General features: G+C 37.9%; 1 protein-coding gene across 10 annotated transcripts in view; it reads left to right on the top strand.

Moving 5' to 3' along the window:
- DTNA (dystrobrevin alpha) overlaps nt 1-24,379 on the top strand; it is a 391,329-nt gene that overhangs the window by 201,959 nt on the left and 164,991 nt on the right. The window contains exon 1 of one of the 10 annotated variants that reach the window (XM_029231337.1): nt 19,150-19,300. The exons of the other annotated variants lie outside the window; for them this stretch is intronic. The gene's annotated coding sequence lies outside the window, so the exon portion shown is untranslated. Of the gene's footprint in view, nt 1-19,149; nt 19,301-24,379 lie in introns of those variants that run through there. 10 annotated transcript variants of the gene reach the window in all.

Below are 24,379 nucleotides of genomic sequence, written 5' to 3'. Positions count from 1 at the left end.
TTTTCTGGAAAGTTGACTGTCTCCACTTCATTTAGTTGTTTTTCTGGGGTTTTATCTTGTTCCTTCATCTGGTATATAGCCCTCTGCCTTTTCATCTTGTCTATCTGTCTGTGAATGTGGTTTTTGTTCCACAGGCTGCAGGATTGTAGTTCTTCTTGTTTCTGCTGTCTGCCCTCTGGTGGATGTGGCTATCTAAGAGGCTTGATGGGAGGGACTGGTGGTGGTAGAGCTGACTGTTGTTCTGGTGGGAAGAGCTCAGTAAAACTTTAATCCACTTGACTCTTGATGGGTGGGGCTAGATTCCCTCCCTGTTGGTTGTTTGGCCTGAGGCAACCCAACACTGGAGCCTACCTGGGCTCTTTGGTAGGGCTAATGACAGGCTCTGGGAGGGCTCACGCCAAGGAGTACTTCCCAGAACTTCTGCTGCCAGTGTCCTAGTCCCCATGGTGAGCCACAGCCACCCCCCACCTCTGCAGGAGACCCTCCAGCACTAGCAGGTAGATCTGGTTCAGTCTCCCCTGGGGTCACTGCTCCTTCCCCTGGGTCCCGATGCGCACACTACTTTGTGTGTGCCCTCCAAGAGTGGCACACACAAAGTAGTGTCCTGTCAAAGTCCTGCAATCAATTCCCACTAGGCTTCGAAGTCTGATTCTCTAGGAATTCCTCCTCCCGTTCCCGGACCCCCAGGTTGGGAACCCTGACGTGGGGCTCAGAACCTTCATTCCAGTGCGTGGACTTCTGTGGTATAAGTGCTCTCCAGTCTGTGAGTCACCCACCCAGCAGTTATGGGATTTGATTTTACTGTGATTGTGCCCCTCCTACCATCTCATTGTGGCTTCTCCTTTGTTTTTGGATGTGGGGTATCTTTTTTGGTGAGTTCCAGTGTCTTCCTGTCAATGATTGTCTAGCAGCTAGTTGTGATTCTGGTATTCTCACAAGAGGGAGTGAGAGCACGTCCTTCTACTCTGCCATCTTGATTCCTCTCAACAGGTCCCTCTCCTCTTCTTATGAGGATACCAGTCACTGGATTTCGGGCTCACCCACTCTGGTATGACCTCACCTTGGTCCTTAACTCATTACATCTGCAAAGACTCTATTTCCAAATAAGGTGACATTCTCAGTTTCTGGGTAAATGTGATATTTTGAGGGACACTACTTGTATAAGTCAGAGTTCCCGCAGAGAAACAAAACCAACAGGATATATAAAGAGATTTATTATAAGGAATTGGCTGACACATTTATAGAGACTAAGTCCCCAGATCTGTAGTCCAAAGGCCTGAAAACCAGGAAAGCCGATGGAGTAAGTTTTGTGTCCCAGCTTGAAGACCTTCAGGCGGAGAGAGAAGATTCTCTTTCCTTATTTAGGCCTCCAGCAGATTGCATGAGAATCACCCACATTGAGTAGGGCAATCCACTTCACTAAATCTACCCACTCAAATGTTAATCTCATCTAGAAACACCCTCACAGACACACCCAGAATCATGTTGAGTGAAATAGCTGAGCACTTCACAGCCCAGTCAAGTTGACACACAAAATTAACCATCACACCACTCAGTCCACTACAGGCACACCTTGGAGATACTGTGGGTTCAGTTCCAGACCACCACTCTAAAGCGAATAGCCCAATAAAGTGAGTCACATGAAGTTTTTGGTTTCCCAGAGCATATAAAAGTTATGTTTACACTGTACTATAGTCTATTAAGTGTGCAATAGCATAACGCCTTTAAAAACCGTGTACAAATCTTAATTGAAAAATACTTCGTTACTAAATAATGCCAACCATCCTGTGAGCCTTTGTCAATTCATAGTAGTAATGTCCAAGATCACTGATCATGCACCACCATGGCAAATATAATAATAATGAAAAAGTTTGAAATATTGCAAGAATTACCAAAATGTGACACAGAGACAAAAAGTGAGCAAATGCTGTTGGAACAATAGCACCTGTAGACTTGTACAGTGTAGGGTTGCCACACATTGAACAATTTGTGAAGACACAATAAAACGAGGTATGCCTGTACACTCCCCCCTGCAGATTTTCCTTCATATTTTGCTGGCATCACTGGCAAGGGTATTGCAATAGCAGTGATTGACTTAGACCTTTCTGTGAGACCTACAGTGTAGCCATGGATAACAGTCCTGCTAGCAAATAAAAATAGAAGAATGAATATTGGGTAGGTAAACAACAAATCTGTTACATTTCCACATACTTCCTTTTTGTGAAACAGATCCACCCCTATTAGTTTATGCTTTGTCTTTGCAGGTGACAAAAAAAAAATATCTCTCTGTATGTCAAGGCTAGCTTGACACACAGGGGCAGTCAGACTTCAGAAAGGGTAGATTCAGGGGTTCAGAGGTTATGCACAGGACTCTGTCTCTTTCCCCTTTCTCAGCTCTGTTTTCCTCTAGTGTTGGATTAATATTTAAGCAGCCTCTACCCATGCAATGATGAAGAAAGCCACTGGCACCTCCCAGCATATACAATCTACCCAACCATAGATCACAGAGAAAAGAGCTGAACTCTGTTTCTCACATGACTTTGATTGGCTCTGCCTAGGTCACATAAATATCCCTACTATACCTCTTATCTCCATTCGTGATTACTTCAGTATACCTGTGGATAATCCAATCAATACCTTCCTTATTTATATCCAGGAAAAATCCCTCCATTTGACCTCAGCCATCGACTTCTTAGATGACCACTGGAGCTAGTTACTCAGAAACTGAACCACTTCCACAATCAGAAAGTAAGATATCCCACTCTCTCTGAACACCATCTCCTACGCTTCTAGCTCTTTTGCTCTGATCTCCACATTTGCAATTCTTTGTGTTCATTGCAGGGTCTTTTGGTCCTAGTTCTTTATCACTAACAAAACAATTTCCTCCTGTCTTTACTTCCATCCTTTCTTGCCTAGATTCCATGGTCCAGCCCTTGTACCAACTGCGCTTTTATGTACCTTCAACACCATTGTACATATTCTCTCCCATCACATCCACCAGACAATAGCAGAGCCATGGATGAACCCACTCCCCTGACTTCCCAGACTTTCACCTATTGGTTGAGCCACACAACTGATCACACTGGTGTCATTCTAGACTCATGATCATCCCTTCATATGTGCTTGCAGCCCTCCATGACTATCCTACTATTTCTACAGACAGCTCACTCTCCTACTCTCAAGGACCAGCTCTTTTATCTCTACTTGGACCAAACCCTTTTTCCAGTCTTCATTCTGAGCTGGCAACCTTGCTTCTTAGAAGCAAGAAGGTAGAAGCCATGAGACAGGAACTTCCTCTTTCTCTTCCCAAACTTACAAACATACCTCCATCTGCACCTTCAGTTCCTTCTTCCCTCACATCATGCGGCCATTTCTCTCCACATGTACTCTGAACTTCATCCCCTTTTACCTTCTTTAGGACTGAGTCCATTAAATCAGTCATTTTCTCTCCCACATCATCAGTCTCTGCCTTTAGTGGACCACTTTCCTCAGCCTGTAAATATTCTCTACAATCTCCTATATTTGAAATATTCTCTTGATTTTATTTGTTTCAGTTGCTACCCTACTTCTGCTCCCCAACAAATCCAACTTTCTCCCCCCAAAAATTTAGAGAGGCTGACTTCACTTCCTCATCCTCATCTTCCCCAAAAAATGTTCTTATTAAGATCATTATTATCTTCATATTCCAAAGCTATTCAATGCTTTTTCCATTCCCATCTTAACCTCTCAGAAGCTTTCAACTCAAAGATCACCCCTTCCTTCCTGGAAAACCCCTGTCTTAAACTCCATTGAAACATAGTCACAAGGCTTCGCCTCTACCTCCCTGACCCACCCCTCTGTCTTGGGGAGGATTCTTGGGCCTGCTTCTCCAGGTATGGTCTCCTTTAACCAGGGCTTTAAAAAAAAATTGCTTTGTGCCTACAACTCCCACCTGTATATCTCCATCCAAGCCCTATCTTCAGGGTTCCAGGTGCATATAGACACAGCGTATGTGACACCACTGCTTCACTGTCTCAGAGGCACCTTGCATTCAACACTTCCCCTCACACTTACATTGCCCCACTCTGTATTGCGTCCACTTGCTCCTGCATCTTAGTCAATGACACCTCCTTTTATTTCAGAATGTGGGGAGTTTTCCTTTTCACTCTATTCTCACTCCTCCTCCCACATTCAGTCTATGAATGGCTCCCATCAGTTCTGCCTCCAGAATATACATATTTCAAATGTGTCCATGTCTCGGTGTCCCCAGTGTCAGCGTTTTAGTCCAAAGCATCAGTCGCTGCCCAGACTGGTTTCACTTTATCCACTCTTGCCCCTCTTCTGTCCCTTCTCCACATCCTAGTCAGGGTGTTCTTTTAAAAATAAAATTATATTATGTGACTCTTATGTTTGGAGTCCTCCCAAAGCTTCCCACTGCGCTGAGAATAAATTACAGAACAGCTGATGTGGCCCACAAAGCCCTGGTCCCTGCCAACCTTTTCACGCACTGACCTTCCGCCCCTTCCTTGAGAGCTCCAGCCGTGCTAGTCTTCCGGTATTCCTGGAACGTGTCAGGCTCTCTCTACCTTGGGGACCTCACCTATGTCTGAAAGGCCTCCTTCTCATTCTTCACAGGCTTTGTCTCAAATGTTACTTGCTCAGAGAGGTCTGAGATAGCACGGGATCACCACAGAGAGGACATTCTTTCCTCTTACCTGATTCCAAGCATGGACACGGACTTAATCACTGTGGGACTTAATCACTCACTGTGAAGCTGAGAACCATTCTCAAAGCTTTCCTAAAGTCCTGATGATAACAGAGAGATATGATAAGCCCGATATTAGAATGAACCATCCGCACGGTTATTCCTTAGACTATGGTCACATCCTTCCAAAGGGGTCCCATCTTGCCTCCTTCCTCCTGGGCCACCATGTTTTAGAACCTGCTTCCTCTTCAGCTAGGAGTTCCCTTTGACCTAGACCTTGATCCCCAAGTCCAGAACTCCAACACTCATTTCTCCCTGGATCTAGTTCCAAGACCCTTCCCCATTCCAGTGAATAACTCATCATTTTCTAGTTATGCCACCCATAATGAACACAGCATTTATGAGCAGCCTAGTTTCTTTACCTTTGCCATTGTCTTCCAGGCTAGGCTGTATATATCCAATAGGCCCAGAAAAAAAGAGCAATCTCAAAGATAGTCATGAAGTCTGTATGTGGAATATGGCTATATAGTTTAAAAAGTAAAAATCCATTTTAAAATCAAGCTGTATATTGTATAACTGAATCACTTTGCTGTACAGCAGAAATTAACACAACATTGTAAATCAACTATATGTCAATAAAATAAAATTTTAAAAAGATCAGGCTGTATAGAGAGAGATGCGAATAGGTAAATACAAAAATGTTAACTGTGGTTGGTGGGATTGTAAGGGATTAGAAAATGTTTTTGCTTACTTTTATGTTTTTAATTCATCTACAGTGTTTACCAAAGATGCCATAAAGCCTGAAATAGATAAAACAAATGTGTTTGTGTTTAATTCTTTGGATATTATTGCTACAAGTATGACAATATGGGTAGGCAATCCAAACCACAGGCGCTAACATGTAACTTAGGGTTTCTCTCTGCTTGATGTGTGTTTATAGGAGAATATAAACACGTAATTGTGTCTTCACTGGGATGTCAAGGGTCTTTACATGTGTAACGAATGTGAGTGGCTAATATTCTCCAAACACATTCATCTCTGATGAACAATGTAGAATGCTAGTGCTAGTGCCTTTCTGCTTCGTATTACTTGTAAGCCATAATTTTGATATTATGTCAGGAGGTCCTTCCTGAAGGACCAAAAGCAGACTGTAGTGGCTTCCGTAAAAAAGGGAGAACACCTGCTCACAATTATTTACATGCAGATATGATTTCAAATGCTTAAGTGCCTCCCTCATGGGCTTTTATGCCACCTCGCTTCCTGTGCATTGTTCACCGTTGTGTAATGAATGGTTTCTCCAGTTTTTCCATTTCACGTGTCACTGTGAGGCTCTAAAGGGAATGCAGTGTCCTGATGAAGAACTGACCAGTGTGAAGTATGAGCTGTGGATAATCCCTCCCAGATGGGCTCCAGTGAATCCCTGGGTATCATATATGAAAACCTCTGAAATGTCAGGTGGATGGCCCCTGCCGATGAGGTATTTGCCACCACAGTCACCCAGAAGGGTCCAAAGTGCCGGATAAATTTATATTATGGGTTGATTTATATAAAATGTGTTTAACAACCAGATGAACCTTTTTCATTCATTCCAATCAAGGAGTTCATTCAAGTACTTTTTTCTTTTTTGAATTTTTGAATCTTATTTTATTTTTTTAAACAGCAGGTTCTTATTAGTCATCCATTATATACACATCAGTGTATACATGTCAATCCCAATCTCCCAATTCATCCCACCCCCACCCCCACCCCCTGCCGCTTCCCCCTCTTGGTGTCCATACGTTTGTTCTCTATATCTGTGTCTCTATTTCTGCCCTGCAAATCGGTATATCTGTACTATTTTTCTAGGTTCCACATATATGCGTTAATATACGATATTTGTTTTTCTCTTTCTGACTTACTTCACTCTGTATGACAGTCTCTACATCCATCCATGTCTCTATGAATGACCCAGTTTCGTTCCTTTTTATGGCTGAGTAATATTCCATTATATATATGTACCACATCTTCTTTATCCATTCGTCTGTCGATGGGCATTTAGGTTGCTTCCATGACCTGGCTATTGTAAACAGTGCTGCAATTAACATTGGGGTGCATGTGTCCTTCTGAATTATGGTTTTCTCTAGATATATGCCCAGAGGTGGGGATTGCTGGATCATATGGTAATTCTATTTTTAGTTCTTAAAGGAACCTCCATACTGTTCTCCATAGTGGCTGTATCCATTTACATTCCCACCAACAATGCAAGAGGGTTCCCTTTTCTCCACACCCTCTCCAGCATTTGTTGTTTGTAGATTTTCTGAGGATGCCCATTCTAACTGGTGTGAGGTGATACCTTATTGTAGTTTTGATTTGCATTTCTCTAATAATTAGTGGTGTTGAAAAGCTTTTCATGTGCTTCTTGGCCATCTGTATGTCTTCTTTGGAGAAATGTCTGTTTAGGTCTTCTGCCCATTTTTGGATTGGGTTGTTTGTTTTTTTAACACTGAGCTGCATGAGCTGTTTATATAATTTGGAGATTAATCCATTGTCCCTTGATTCGTTTGCAAATATTTGCTCCCATTCTGAGGGTTGTCTTTTCATCCTGTTTGTAGTTTCCTTTGCTTTGCAAAAGCTTTTAAGTGTCATTAGTCCCGTTTGTTTATTTTTGTTTTTATTTCCATTACTCTAGGAGGTGGGTCAAAAAGATCTTGCTGTGATTTATATCAAAGAGTGTTCTTCTTATATTTACCTCTAAGAGATTTATAGTTTCCAGTCTTACATTTAGGTCTCAAATCCATATTGAGTTTATTTTTGTGTATGGTGTTAGGGAGTGTTCTAATTTCATTCTTTTACATGTAGCTGTCCAGTTTTCCCAGCACCACTTATTGAAGAGACTGTCTTTTCTCCATTGTATATCCTTGCTTCCTTTGTCATAGATTAGTTGACCATAGGTGCGTGGGTTCATCTCTGAGCTTTCTATCCTGTTCCATTGATCTATATTTCTGTTTTTGTGCCAGTACCGTATTGTCTTGATTACTGTAGCTTTGTAGTATAGTCTGAAGTCAGGGAGCCTGATTACTCCAGCTCTATTTTTTTCACTCAAGACTGCTTTGGCTATTTGGGGTCTTGTGTGTCTCATTACAAATTTTAAGATTTTTTGTTCACGTTCTGTAAAAAATGCCACTAGTAATTTGATAGGGATTGCATTGAATCTGTAGATTACTTTGGGTACTCTACTCATTTTCACAATATTGATTTTTCCAATCCAAGAACTGGTATATCTCTTCATCTGTTTGTGTCATCTTTGATTTCTTTCATCAGTGTCTTATAGTTTTCTGGGTACAGGTCTTTTAGCTCCTTAGGTAGGTTTATTCCTAGGTATTTTATTCTTTTTGTTGCAATGATGAATGGGCTTGTTTCCTTAATTTCTCTTTCTGATCTTTTGTTGGTAGTATATAGGAGTGCAAGAGATTTCTGTGCATTAATTTTGTATCCTGCAACTTTACCAAATTCATTGATTACCTCTAGTAGTTTTCTGGTGGCATCTTTAGGATTTTCTATGTATAGTATCATGTCATCTGCAAACAGTGACAGTTTTACTTCTTCTTTTCTGATTTGGATTCCTTTTATTTCTTTTTCTTCTCTGATTACTGTGTCTAGGACTTCCAAACTATGTTGAATACTTGTGGCGAGAGTGGACATCCTTGTTTCGTTCCTTATCTTAGAGGAAATGCTTTCAGTTTTTCAGCATTGAGAATAATGTTTGCTGTGGGTTTGTCATATATGGCCTTTATTATGTTGAGGTAGGTTCCCTCTATGCCCACTTTCTGGAGAGTTTGTATCATAAATGGGTGTTGAATTTTGTCAAAAGCTTTTTCTGCATCTACTGAGATGATCATATGGTTTTTATTCTTTAATTTGTTAATATGGTGTATCAATTGATTGATTTGCATATATTGAAGAATCCTTGCATCCCTGGGATAAATCCCCCCACTTGATGATGGTGTCCGATCCTTTTAATGTGTTGTTGGGTTCTGTTTGCTAGTATTTTGTTCAGGATTTTTGCATCTATATTCATGAGTGATATTGGTCTGTAATTTTCTTTTTTTGTAGTATCTTTGTCTGGTTTTGGTATCAGGGTGATGGTGGCCTCATAGAATGTGTTTGGGAGTGTTCCTTCCTCTGCAATGTTTTGGAAGAGTTTGAGAAGGATGGGTGTTAGCTCTTCTCTAAGTGTTTGATAGAAGTCACCTGTGAAGCTATCTGGTCCTGGAGTTTTGTTTGTTGGAAGAGTTTTTTTTTGTTTTTTTTTTTGTTTGTTTGTTTGTTTTTGCTGTATGTGGGCCTCTCACTGTTTTGGCCTCTCCCGTTGCGGATCACATGCTCCAGACGCACAGGCTCAGCAACCATGGCTCACAGGCGCAGCCACTCCGTGGCACGTGGGATCTTCCCGGACCAGGACACGAACCCATGTCCCCTGCATTGGCAGGCGGACTCGCAACCACTGTGCCACTAGGGAAGCCCTGTTGGAAGATTTTTAATCACAGTTTCAATTTCATTACTTGTGATTGGTCTCTTCATATATTCTATTTCTTCCTGTTTCAGTCTTGAAAGGTTATACCTTTGTAAGGATTTGTCCATTTCTTCCAGGTTGTCCATTTTATTGGCATAGAGTTGCTTGTAGTACTCTCTTAGGATGCTCTGTATTTCTGCGGTGGCCGTTGTAACTTCTCTCTTTTCATTTCTAATTTTATTGATATGAGTCCTCTTTTTTTTCTTGATGAGTCTGGCTAAAGGTTTATCAATTTTTTTTATCTTCTCAAGGAACCAGCTTTTAGTTTTATTGATCTTTGCTATCGTTTAGTTTGTTTCTATCGTTTATTTCTGCTCTGATCTTTATGATTTCTTTCCTTCTGCTCACTTTGGGTTTTGTTTGTTTTTCTTCCTCTAGTTCCTTTAGGTGCAAGTTTAGGTTGTTTATTTAAGATTTTTCTTGTTTCTTGAGGTAGACTTGTATTGCTATAAACTTCCCTCTTAGAACTGCTTTTGCTGCATCCCATAGGTTTTGGATCATCATGTTTTCATTGTAATTTGTCTCTACGTATTGTTTGATTTCCTCTTTGATTTCTTCAGTGATCTCTTGGTTATTTAGTGACGTATTGTTTAGCCTCCATGTGGTTGTGCTTTTTACGTTTTTTTCCCTGTAATTGATTTCTGATATCATAGTGTTGTGGTCAGAAAAGATGCTTCCTATGATTTCAATTTTCTTAAATTTACTGAGGCTTGATATGTGACCCAAGATGTGATCTATCCTGGAGAATGTTACATGTGCACTTGAGAAGAAAGTGTAATCTGCTGTTTTTGGATGGAATGTCCTATAAATATCAATTAAGTCTATCTAGTCTATTGTGTCATTTAAAGCTTGTGTTTCCTTATTACTTTTCTGTTTGGATGATCTGTCCGTTGGTGTAAGTGAGGTGTTAAAGTCCCCCACTATTATCGTGTTACTGTCGATTTCCTCTTTTATAGCTGTTAGCCATTACCTTATATATTGAGGTGCTCCTATGTTGGGTGCATATATATTTATAATTGTTATATTTTCTTCTTGGATTGATCCCTTGATCATTATGTAATGTCCTTCCTTGTCTCTTGTAACATTCTTTGTTTTAAAGTCTGTTTTGTCTGGTATGAGAATTGCTACTCCAGCTTTCTTTTGATTTCCACTTGCATAGAATATCTTTTTCCATCCCCTCACTTTTAGTCTGTATGTGTCCCTAGGTCTGAAGTGGGTCTCTTGTAGACAGCATATACGTGCATCTTGCTTTTGTATCTTTTGTATACATTCAGCAAACCTGTGTCTTTTGGTTGGAGCATTTAATCCATTCACGCATAAGGTAATTATCGATATGTATATTCCTATTCCCATTTTCTTAATTGTTATGGGTTTGTTTTTGTAGGTCCTTTTCTTCTCTTGTGTTTCCCACTTAGAAAAGGACCTACAAAGGACCTCTTGTGTTTCCTTTAGCATTTGTTGTAGAGCTGGTTTGGTGGTGCTGAATTCTCTTAGCTTTTGCTTGTCTGTAAAGGTTTTGATTTCTCCATCGAATATGAATGAGATGCTTGCTGGTTAGAGTAACCTTGGTTGTAGGTTCTTCCCTTTCATCACTTTAAATATATCCTGCCACTCCCTTCTGGCTTGTAGAGTTTCTGCTGAGAAATCAGCTGTTTACCTTCTGGGAGTTCCCTTGTATGTTATTTGTTAATTTTCCCTTGTTGCTTTCAATAATTTTTCTTTGTCTTTAATTTTTGTCAGTTTGATTACTATGTGTCTCAGTGTGTTTCTCTTTGGGTTTATCCTGCCTGGGACTCTCTGCGCTTCCTGGACTTGGGTGGCTATTTCTTTTCCCATCTTAGTGAAGTTTTCGACTATAATCTCTTCAAATATTTTCTCGGGTCCTTTCTTTCTCTCTTCTCCTTCTGGGATCCCTGTAATGCGAATGTTGTTGCATTTAATGTTGTCCCAGAGGTCTCTTAGGCCGTCTTCATTTCTTTTCATTCTTTTTTCTTTATTCTGTTCCACAGCAGTGAATTCCACCATTCTGTCTTCTAAGTCACTTATCTGTTCTTCTGCCTCAGTTATTCTGCTATTAATTCCTTCTAGTGTATTTTTCATTTCAGTTATTGCATTGTCCATGTCTGTTTGTTTGTTCTTTAATTCTTCTAGGTTTTTTTTCTTTAATTCTTCTAGGTCTTTGTTAAACATTTCTTGTGTCTTCTTGATATTTGCCTCCATTCTTTTTCCAAAGTCCTGGATCATCTTCACTTTCATTATTCTGAATTATTTTTCTGGAAGGTTGCCTGTGTCCACTTCATTTAGTTGTTTTTCTTGGGTTTTACCTTACTCCTTCATCTGGTAGAAAGTCCTCTGCCTTTTCATTTTGTCTATCTTTCTGTGAATGTGGTTTTCCTTCCACAGGCTGCAGGATTGTAGTTCTTCTTGCTTCTGCTGTCTGCCTTCTGGTGGATGAGGCTATCCTCAAGTACTTTTATAGCATGAAATTTCAAATTAATTTGTTACTCATCTCAGTTTATTCAGTTTTCTCTATAGTGGTGTTTCTCTCATATTCTTTTTCTCTTACTTCCTAAGTAACTTCGCTATATGTTCTCTTGAATCACATTTGCTTCTCTTTTTATCTTTCCCCCCAAATCACCTTGTATCCCTTTCCAACTGTGTCTGTGTTTTTCTAAAATAATTTACTCACTATAGTCTTGCCATAATTTTTCCCCCCTAACTTGCTTCATTTTCTCACCCCCTTTATTTTTATCATGGTTGTTATCAATAATTAACTTTTCCTCAGTGCCCACAAGATACAGGACATTGCATTTGCTTCCTGGTCTCTCCATCTCATTACCTATGATATACAGACACACATGCTACTTGAGAGACAGTTCCTGTCCGCCCTCTCCCTGCACCTTGCCACCTATCACTTAATTACTTGTCCTTTTCCAGGGGCACATTACAAGGGAAGGGAGAAACTCAGTAGCTTGTATCACTCCTACATGTAATCTCCATCATGAATATGCTCTTCAAGTACATCTGGCATCCCTCCATAGAGCTTTAGAATGTCTGTGGGCTGATGTATTCCAAGTCCCAGGCACAAAGTAGAAGAATCTGGGAAAACACACCCAATATCCCAACAACGAATGCTGTCCAAGCTTATGGCACCCTGAATGGGTGATTTTTACCCCTAAATGTTCTGTTTAAACTGACCTAATTAAATTACCTGTGTACTCTCAAGTCTGTTAATTATATTTTTTCTCATACATCAACAGCTATATTTTCCTTATCCATATTCTTATCTGCCCTTCTAGGTTGTAGGCCATTTATATTTCTTTGCCTACATCTAGTACACTATGTGCTCTTAGAAGACACTGAATATTTATTAAATTCGAATAAGTCATCTAATTTTAGAATAAGTCACATGGAAGAGATAGAGAAACTATAATCTCTGTGTACAGTGTATTCAGAATAAGAAAATGAATTATTTTAAGAATGAGATCTCAGGAGTCTGCCTGTTTCCTTGACTTCACAAGTAGCCTTGATTTTCAGAAATGTCCTTCCCATTTTCCTCTAGCCTGGAAATAAAATATCCTGTCAAATGGAGACCTCATCATGGCCGTGCAAGCACACCTGAACTTACAGCATATAGGATTGTCAAGGAGGGTGACCAAACACATATTTATTCCCCTTCCCCCATGAGCCTCCTGACAATCTGCCACTCACACAATCACACAGCTCTTCTGCTCTCCAAACAGAATACAAGACCGTGAAAGAACTCAATCCCCATCAAAGAGCACTGCCGAATTTTATATCAATTTGAATTCACAAACTTTATGAGTCCTCACAACTCTCTTGGAATCCTTTTCCAATTTGTTCTCCTCAGGACAGATTTTGGTCTGGGAGACTGTTTGCTTCTTCTCAGTATCCCCTCTGTTTTGTTCTCAGTAGAAGGTGGCTTTAGAGATACTGCCATGTGACTTGGCCCTGACAAAAAAAACAGCGTCACCCACCTCCAAATAACTCCCATTCCTGCCTTGGGCTCAGAGCACATTCATGGAGTTTCACAGTTAATACCTGGGAGGGAGCACCCCAGAGATGAAGTGCCGTTTGGGTCAGCTTGGTGAAATTACAGAAAACAAAGTGGACTTACAGAGAACCCCAGTTTCTCTTCTAGCACCAGAAGAATTCATGGTAGGACTTTGAACCAGCCCTTGCACCTTATTGAGCCTCAGTTTTCTCTTCTGTAAAAGGAAGTATTATACTTAATTATATGTATGGATCCTTTCAATTCTAAAATTCTATGCTTAGACTTTTTAACTTAAACCCAAAAGTCTCCCCTCCCCCACAGTAATCTATTCTAAGGAAGTAACCCAAGATACAACTGAAAGTTTATATGCAAAGGTATATTGCTTATAATAGGAAACCTGGAAAAGCCTAAAAATATATTTAACAATAAGGGATGGCTAAATAAATTCTGATACATCCAAATAGTAGGATTTTATACAACTATTAAAAAATATTTTCAAAGAATATATAATACATAGTGTGCTTATTTTACATGTCTTTCATTAAGCAAAAGAAAGCAATTTTCAAAATTATCCAAGATTTTTAACATATAAATTAAAGAAGTACAATACATCAAAATGTCAGTATTTGTTACCTCAGATAGTTGAATTATATGTGTTTTAAGTTGTTTCATAAATCACATTTTTCAACTTCTCTACATAGGACCTGTAATATTACCTTTTAGTGAGAAAATGGACAAGTATGGGTTTTTACTATTAAGTTTAAAAACCAAGGATGTTTTTCCCTAAGGAAAAATCCAGAATATAACTATATAATTATGAATGTTAGAGAGATGAAAAACAAACAAACAGAAATTTGGGCATAAATTTCCATAAGTGAGTAGGGCAAAATGATCCCAGGTTTACAAATAAGTTACCTGTAGAATATGTAGCCATCAATTTCACAGTGCTATTTAAAAACGGGTAATTTCTGTGATGTGTCAACAGTAGAAAAACACAAAGAAATTCTTATTATTTATAGCAACATTATTACAATTCAAAAGAGGAGTGCATGTTTTGAAAACATCTTAAGGGTAAAATAGAATGTCTTGATATTGAGCTATCTAAATTGAAATGGCTTTCAATAGCCTTGTTCTTTCATAAGAAATTTTCATGAATAGAATAGATACTAATCCGATTAATATTTTTTAGGTCAGCTGCTCAAAGCAGCCCAGGAAATTCTGTTCTTGCAAGAACTGTTCAGTAGATCACAATCTTTTTTTTGTTGCTGTTAACAAGTTTTCTTATTTGATTTAAACCAGTGCCCTAACAATAAAGCACTCTGTGGTATTATAAAATAAATAACAGTTTAAAAATATGACCTGAAAAAAGTTACCTTTGTAGGGGTTCAAATTGTTTTGTCTTGTTTTAATTTCATTGACATTAGCAGGCAGTTTTTTGTAGCCATGCTGTTTAATTCAAGCTCGTGACCTCTGAGCCTATGTTGTTACCTTGAGTTTGTGGGAAATTAGGTGCCCTCCCGTCTGAAGAGAGAGCAGTGAAGCAAGTAACCTTCTAAGCTCCCTCCCATGTCTCTGGGTCCAGGGCTTGGCAAATCAACTTCCTGGTGGACAGTATTCTGAAGCATGATGTCACAAAAACTGTTTCTCCCTAGGTGATTAAATTCTTCATATGAAATTAAGTGGGTCACACCAGCACAGGTTATGTTACAAATTTTGTTCACACTGAGCGAGAAGTTAATCTTAACATTTGCAAAAGGGGATTTAAAACTTTGTGAAACCAAATATACTGACAAGAGAGACAATCAAACCAGTCGCTTTAGCCCCTGACAAAGGATGTTTGCTAATCATATTAAATGCTCTGGTAGCAGTCTACATTAACTACATAAACGATATGCTCTTAAATTTACAAAATGAAGAAGAATCAAATACATAACCAATCGGTAGGAGAAAAAAAGGCACATGGTAGAGACTCCCAAAGAAATGAATGCAAGGAGTGAGTTTCTGTTCAGCCAGCCACACATGAGAATAGTTATGAATTATTCAAATTGTGGTCCTATTAGCCTTTCCTTCATCAGCTGTCCTGAAGAGGATTAGGGAGTGCTGATTTTCCAATGTAGGTGCTTCTTGCCTCTTTGCATGTTCTGCCTCACTTATGTGCTTTATAGAATTGTGTCGTCATGAATCACAACACTTAAGGATTTTTCAGAGTTGTAGCAGTGCCAAAGCTATTTTAATAATCTCTACAGATTCATTGTAGGGCTTTTTTTTTTTTTTTAATAATGTTAGAGAAATCTTGCAGTGTGCAACATTCATTTTATTCTTTCTGACAACTTCCTGCAATGAAAGTTTTTTCTCTCCCACGGGTCTTTCTTAACCCCTGGCTGCTTCTTTGCACTATAAGTCTTCAAAGGGATTTTGATGCTAATTTTCCAATGCAGTTGGCTTTGGTGTCAGGTAATTTCCTGAGTTAGATGACTGTGGAGAAAAACAGCTAAAAGGCTGTATTGGTGGGCAGTTTACAGCCCTTGTTACAGATCAAGGTGATTTTTTTTTTAACTGAAGTATAGTTGATTTACAATATTGTGTTAATTACTGCTGTAAGGGTGATCTTTTGAAGGCTACTGTCAATCCAACACTGATAAATTGTTTAAAATGCAATCTATGTATGTAGTTTCTAATCCGAAGCTCTTTATGATAAAAGTTCTTTATACCCCATTTTAATTTGAAAAAAAACACTAATAAATAACATATAGACCATTTCTTGAGAATCCAAGTAACAACATGAACTGCTTTCCTTAATGTGTTTTTCTTTCATATTTAAAAGAAAATTTTAATTGACTACCAAATTTAACATTCTTCCCACAGTCCGTTTTGCACTGAGAGTATGTATAACCTTTTTTTTTTTTTAACATCTTTATTGGAGTATAATTGCTTTACAATAACAACCTTTTGACTGGTTATCCCCCCTAGCTGGTTTGGAGGTAGGAGCAAGCAACCCTAGATATTTGCCTGAAATGGTCGCTGTATTCATGCTGTATCCTTACCCAAACTTATACTATGAAGCAAATGATTGATAATGTGTATCTGATTGAAAATGACAGTTTTATCAGCAAGAGAAAGTCGGGTGTCAATGCACTTTCTCATTGTCCCTCTTGTTAAAAAATCATAAACATTTTTACCAAATAGTACAAGCAATGATTTATTGAGCATTTAGTTTGTTTCCAAGCTCACTGCTTGGTACTTCCCTTGAACTATCTTATTTAATATTTTTTCATAACTCTTTAAAGTAAGAAGTTTACAGAAGAGTAATCTAGGTTTAGAGAGGTTAAATAATCTCTCCAAGATCCCAAACTAGCACGGGCGGGCGGGAGCTGTGTTTCACACCCACATCTGGGTAAGTCCACAATTGATCTTCTTAAGAGCTCTGAGCTCCTACTGTCCACATCCTTTTGTGGTATAGAATATTAAGGAAAAACCTGTGCAGACCTCTTAAGGGTTTAACCACAAGAGGGAAAGCTTTGAACACAGTTCTGGAGGAGCTGAGGTTTCCTCCATGGCACTAAGATAAAACATTCATTTCCTGCTGTATCCATTTAAGAAATAGCAACTGAGCAAAATGAAAAGACAACCTACGGACTAGGAGAAAATATTTGCAAACAATGCCACCGACAAGGGATTGATTTCTAAAATATGCAAACAGCTCATACAAGTCAATAACAACAACAACAATGAAAGCCAATCAAAAAATGGGCAGAAAACCTAAATAGACATTTCTCCAAAGAAGACATACAGATACAGGTGGCTAATAGGCATATGTAAAGATGCTCAACATTGCTAATTATTAGAGAAATGAAAATCAAAACTACAATGAGGTACCACCTCACAACAGTCAGAATGGCCATCATCAAAAAATCTACAAACAATACATGCTGGAGAGGGTGTGGAGAAAAGGGAACCCTCCTGCACTGTTGGTGGGAATGTAAATTGGTGCAGCCACTATGGAGAACAGGATGGAGGTTCCTTAAAAAACTAAAAATAGAGCTACCATATGATCCAGCAATCCCATCCTGGGCATATATCTGAAGAAAAATCTACTTCAAAAAGATACAAAAAGTATCTTGAAGTAGAAAAAATTCTACTTCAAAAAGATATGAGCTCCAATGTTCATAGCAGCACTATTTACAATAGCCAAAACGTGGGAACAAACTAAATGTCCATAGACAGATGAATGGATAAAGAAGATGTGGTATATATACAATGGAACATTACTCAGCTATAAAAAAAAGAATGAAATAATGCCATTTGCAGCAATATGGATGGACCTAGAGATTATCATACTAAGTGAAATAAGTCAGAAAAAGAAAAACAAATACCATATGATATCACTTATATGTGGAATCTAAAATATGACACAAATGAACTTATTGACAAAACAGAAACAGACTCACAGACACAGAAAACAAACTTATGGTTCCAGAGAGGAAAGGGTGTGGGAGAGGGATAAATTAGGAGTTTGGAATTAGAAACTGCAAACTATTATATTTAAAATAGATAAACATAGATAAACAACAAACTCCTACTGTATAGCCCAGGGAACTATATTCAGTATCCTGCAATAAGCCATAATGGAAAAGAATATGAAAGAGAATAAATATATCTATTATTTTTGCATATTAAAAACTGAATCACCTTGCTGTACACCAGAAACTAACACAACATTGTAAATCAACTATAATTAAAAAAAAAAGAAAGGAAGAAAATAAGAAATAGCCCCTGAGCCCTCCGTTGGGCCAAAACTGTTGCTGATTACTTGGTGTAGAAAGATGAGTAAGACATCTCCCTTCCTAGGAGAGTCCATATCTAAAGAGAGAAGTTAGGTATATAAACACATTATTATGAAATATGAGCTAAATTTAGGAAGTAAGCAAGACTGTGGAAGCAGGGTGGCAGTGCAAGGCCTGAGGGACAAAGCAGTCGCTGGCTAGAGGACAGAGCCCCATGGTGGGAGGGAGGAACAGTGGCTGAAATAAGGTGAAGCCCCAGTCACCCAGGACTCCTCCCATCAGCCTTCCTAAAGTATTGGGAAGAAAATGGAGGTGATTCCTTAAATCTTAATTATGTAGCCTTTGGTTTGGGGATCCCAGGATTGTTCAGAGTTGATATTATCCCAACACCTAGATCTCTATTTTTAATATAGAGCCCCCAGATATTGTTTGGTTGATTCTAGTAGATGGATTAGGCTCAAAGATTCAAATCTATGAGCATTTTAAATACAACTGAAATCTAATCTGTTTAAGTAACAGTTAAACACAGGGTTTTGATAAAAAGAAAATGAAGAATTTTACCTCCCACCTCTGAGCTGTGATTAGAAGTTTGCCCTAGAAAAATACTTTGAGACTAGCCCTTCATATAATGATGTAGTGTTTTTCAGTGTCTGTGTTTATTGAGTCATTTCATGTATTTTTAAAAATATTTTTAAAGATGCAGTGAGATTAATGCTGCATTTCCAATGAGTTAGTAACTGGCACTTCAAAATATTTGGTCAGCAGAAGTAGTAGATAATGATCAGTATTTCAAGGGATTAGTGGCAACTTAAAAGTGCATATAGGTATTTCACTAGTTGGTTTAAATGTTCTGGGAGCCCGTTTATTCTTACATCTCTGTTATTCATTTTTCTTTTTCTTTTTTCCTTGTTCATGAAGTTGAGTCAGCAACTGAAACATATTCAAATTAGACTTGTCATACAGGAAAAAAAAAACCTGACTTTGTCAGGGTGGGTGGAGGGGAAAAAAGCAACTTTTTGTCAGTCTTTTGTATTTCAGCAGCTGGATTCATTGCTACCATGGTAACGGACCACATGATGAGGTGTATTAGATTGCTGTGTGTTGAGCACAAGGGGAAGAATGAACACAGCGTTTTATTGAAGTTAAAGGTTACTTTGGAGTTTCTTCTGTGGAAATGTGTAAGGTCAAATACTCTAGTTTTCAGCATATGTAGTACTTTAGAGGAAGAATTAGGGGCATGTTGCTGCATTTAACTACAAAACCAGGTAAGGTTCAGTTGAATCTATGAAACTGACCTCCTCTTACTTCTTCTGTTGCAGTGGCATAACTTGCCGGGTGGAATTTCACTGTCACCCGCCCCCCACATGGGCACAGGACAAATTTCTCCTGTCTCCATACCCCAACTCCGATTTCATCTGTTTTTAATTTGAAAGTCTGAAACATTGTGAATTTGTATACTTTTATGGTATTATGGGTGAGGGTGTGCATGCAAGTCAAAGAAAGAAAACTGGAAAGGAAGTCATAAGAATGCAATAATTCACATCTTTGGATCAATGTAAACCTGAGAAAAGTGTTTCCTTGTTTTCTTCTTTGAAAATGGTCCACTTTTCTTAGAGGACACCTTATTAGTGGCATGGATCCAAAGCTGCTTGTCTCATATTAAATGAAGCCGTAGGACCAAGTTCTCCAGCATGTTATTCAGTGTATTTATTCTATCTGGGCTTCCATTCTTCTTTCTTTCTATTACTACCAACCTTATCCAACACAAAGAGTTCGGTTTTATCTGTAATTTTTACAATGTATTTTATTTCCATTACTATTCCATTCTTTCAGACACTGTGGTCGTATGTGTCTTAGGGGATATGAAAATAGAAGTAAATACAATACGGGGTAGTAGAAAATGAACTCTTTTGCTTAGAGGCTGGTTAGAGCCGAATGTAAACAATTCAGTGTGGCTCCGTGAAGCATCAGTTCCCAGAGCACAGGCGACTCCTCATTGCGTTGTTTACGTATCACCCTAGCAGCTTGCTTCAAAAGGGGAGGCTTTGGTATGTGCGGAGCAAGTTAAAGAAGAAGAAAATTTATGAATAACTTGTTTTGATTTCTTGTTCCTGATGTTTGATGTTTAGCTTTCTCATAAGACATTTGGATTTACTTTCATTTTTTAGTTAAGGGCTAACCCAGGCAACTTTTCTCCTCCTTGAACAAAGTTGTCTTGGCAGCTTCAGAGACAAAACCTAACTAAACACTAGCAGAACCCACCGTTATTCAAGGGTATTCACTGCCCAGTATTCACTGGAGTGTTTTCTTATAGGAGAGGCTTTGAAAAGTACTTTTGAAAAATACTTTCTTAGCTAAAAGCAATTTATTTGCCACTAATTGGCACCTATTAGGATAAAAGCCAATAAATTATCCCAAGGTTAGTCCTATACCACTCTTTCTTCAAAAAGGGACACTTAGATTTTTTAAAATTCGTTTATGCTCTGTGATTTTCATTGCTATTTTCTTAGTCTCTCTAGCTTTCATACATTCAGGCCATCTTCTAAATTTGAGCAAGGAGTCATAATTATTCAAAACAATTTTTTGCCATGATTTCAAATAAGGGGAAGTATTTTCATGGTAACAAATATCAAAAGCATTATAATAGCACATTTGTAACATTTGTAAAATGTTCATACTTGTATCCAAATTCATTCTTTCTTTTTTCCCTTTGTTGCTTTGAATACAGAACAAGCTATGAGCATGTCCTCCAAAATATTTTCACAAGCCTAAGTTGTTATTACTTAAAAATAGGAAATTACCAAGAATTGGTGAAAGATGGTACCTGGTAAAATATTTTAAATTGTGAAATTCTCACGAGGTATTGGCAGTACCTGAGGTTGAAAGAGGGAGAGAGAGAGAAAGGCACAGAGAGACACAGAGAGAAGACACAAGCAAAGAAACATAGACAAAAGGTAAAGCTAAAAGTGTGAATGATCTCTTAACCAAGCTTTCTTCTTTCTCTCAGTATTGGAATGGGTTAAACCTCTATATACAAAAAAAGAGAGAAAGTATAGTGTGGATGAGGTGAAGTTAGCAAAGAATACTAACATTCCACTTTTCCATGTTTCAAGTATGTGGTAAGGCATGAATAGTTCCTTTCTATTAATTGAAATGAAAACAAATTCCTATAGCTGAATATGTTTCAGTCCTTCCTGTTTTGGGCTAAGATATCAGCTAGCTTAGGCACTAGAGCTAGAAGTGTATAAAAATCAATATATACCCAATTTTTGTGATTTTTATACACTTGACACTAGGCCATATGCCCATGTCCATTTTTAAGGTTATCATAACTGAGAGGTCCATAAGATGGAAGCTCCTTTTAAATTTTATTTTTTAATAAGAATTGTATGTATTTAAGGTATACAACATGATTTGATATATATGTATGTAGTGAAAGGATAACTACAGTCAAGCTAATTAACATATCTTCTGCTCAAATAGTTACCATTTTGTGTGTGTGATGAGAGCACCTGAAATCTATTAACAAATTTGTGTTATACAATATACAGAATTATTAACTCTAGTCACCAGGCTGTACATTAGATCTCTAGACTAGTTCATCCTATATAAGTGCAACTTCATACCCTTTGACCAACATCTCCATTTCCCTCACCCCATATCCCCTGGTAGCCATCATTCTAACCTCTGCTTCTATGTATTGACCTTGTTTAGATTCCACATATAAGTGAGATCATACAGTAGTTTTCTTTCTGTGTCTGCCTTATTTCATTAGCACAGTGTCTTCCAGGTTCATCTGTTTTGTTGCAAATGGCAGGATCTTACTATTTTTTAAGGCTGAATAGTATTCCATTGTAAGTATATGCCACAATTTCCTTATCTATTCATCTGCTGACAGACACTTAGATTGTTTCCATATCTTGGTTATCGCGATTAATGCTACAATGAACGTGGGAGCACAGATATCTCTTCCGGTACTGATTTAATTTCCTTTGGGTATATACTCAGAAGAGGGATTGCTGGATTATACGGTAGCTCTATTTTGAGTTTTTATAGAAACCTCCACACTGTTTTCCATAATGGCTGTATGGAATACTTTATAGTCTTAAGAAGCAAAATGACTTTTGATGCTCTTGCTTTAAATTAGAAATTTTGCAAAGATGTTTTGATTGAATCATTTTTGTCAGCTCTTGTTTAAATCATGCTTTATTGTTAATTTTGAATGATTGGGAGTATTTCTTAACATTTTAGCTCTAATTTCTAGAGTTCCCTAGCCTCGCAGACAAATAGCTAATTATCTGCAAACATTTACCTCTGTTAAGGAGATAGATGTTCAAGAGTCATGATAAAGAAAAATCATATTGACTATTATAGGCTCTTCAACAAAACTAATGATAATTTTTCCACCCCAAGGCAATGTTTCTGAAATAGATGAAGATCAGGCCAATGAATGATGACTCAATATCAACTAGATATTCTACTTTTAGGTGTTGCTATTTTTAACCCTATGACTTCATTAAAGTGGATTTTATTATTGACAACCATGTGGTTTTTTGTATGAAAAAATTGGACTCTTTTAAAATATTCTTAAATATTTCAAATGAAAAAAAGAGTAATTGTATCACGATCATGATCATGATGGTGATTATAATGGCAATAATGGTTAATTCAGAGAGAAAGACAGACTTCATTAGAAAGCTGTAAGCTCTGTATGTAGTCAAAGGCCAATGTTTTTTAGAAAGAAATGGAAAATTTCTAATAGGTGGTATGATCTTCAGATATTTCCTCCCAACTTTCATTAATTCCACTAATAGCATTTACAAATCACTAACAATAAGTGCTTGTTATGGTCTTCTCAGGGTTTATTATAAAAGATGTTGACTTTGTTCAATAAGCAATAGAGGCTTCCATCAGTAAAGATTAAACTCACCAATAATTGTACAATGTGTGGGCCAGTATCTGATAGGAAAAGAGTAAGTGCATTGCTAGGAATGAACAATTTGTTACATTTTTAATATATAAAATGGTACAATCAACTGGTTTCACTTTCGTGATAATATTAGCTTGATACATTTTAGAGTGATATTATTATTATTATTCCCCTCTACCTGGCACTTACATTATAAAATGTTCGCTCTTGACACCATATAAATATCTTAATTATCTTTTAAATTTTTAATTATTTGTTTTAAATAACAATGATATTTCATGTCTGAAACTTACTAATTTGGGTTTGTTTGGGGAAAAATTATACTTAGAAAAACCACTTGCCTCTACCTACCCTCACATGAAAAAAAATGATAGCAGATGGATTAGTAATTCCAATATAAAATGTGGATCCATCAAAGTAGTAGAAGAAAATATAGAACTTGAGATAGAGCAGTATGCCTTCAAAGGCAGAAACCATAAAGGAATGGTTATATGAAACATTACTTCTGGAAAATGCTATAAGCAAAACTAAAAGTCAAATAGCAAACTAGAATCAATATTTGCAACATACATGAAAGAGAAAAGGTGAGTATCTGTAATATATAATGAAATCTCATAAATCAATAAGAAAGAGAACAGCACTAATTTTCTTCCCCCTTGCAAAAGCTTCTTTATTTCTCAATTCCACCTTACTGCAGAACTCCTCAAAAGAGTTGTCTATTATCTCTATTTTATTTCCTATCCTCATATTCCCCCTTATATTCTTCACTCCATTCAGGCTTTATAACTTTGGCAAAGTAATCAATCTTCATGTTTCCAGGTCCAATGATAATTTTTCAGTTTCATCTTGTTAACCGCCAGCAGTGTTTGACACAGTTGATCATTTCCTCTTTCTTGAAATATTTCTTCACTTGGCTTTAAGGGCATCATATGTCTTTGATTTTCCTTCTACCTCAGACCATTCGTTCAGAGCCTCCATTGTTGATTTCTCCTCCTCAGCATTTATTGGAGTCTACCAAGGCTTAATGCCCAGCTCTCTTCTTTTTTTTTTTTTTTTTAGCATCTTTATTGGAGTATAATTGCTTTACAATGGTGTGTTAGTTTCTGATTTATAACAAAGTGAATCAGTTATACATATGTTCCCGTATCTCTTCCCTCTTGCATCTCCCTCCCTCCCATCCTCCCTATCCCACCCCTTTAGGTGGTCACAAACCACCGAGCTGATCTCCCTGTGCTATGTGGCTGCTTCCCACTAGCTATCTATTTTATGTTTGGTAGTGTATATATGTCCATGCCACTCTCTCACTTTGTCACAGCTTACCCTTCCCCCTCCCCAGACCCTCAAGTCCATTGTCTAGTAGGTTTGTGTCTTTATTCCCATCTTACACCTAGGTTCTTCATGACCTTTTTTTTTT

Source organism: Monodon monoceros, unplaced genomic scaffold (genome assembly GCF_005190385.1).
Source record: "Monodon monoceros isolate NGI ecotype Baffin Bay Population unplaced genomic scaffold, NGI_Narwhal_1 Super_Scaffold_1, whole genome shotgun sequence".
In the NCBI taxonomy this organism is placed as follows: Eukaryota; Metazoa; Chordata; class Mammalia; order Artiodactyla; family Monodontidae; genus Monodon; species Monodon monoceros.
The sequence above is the reverse complement of the archived record's forward strand: the minus strand, read 5'-3'. Positions and strand labels throughout refer to the sequence as shown.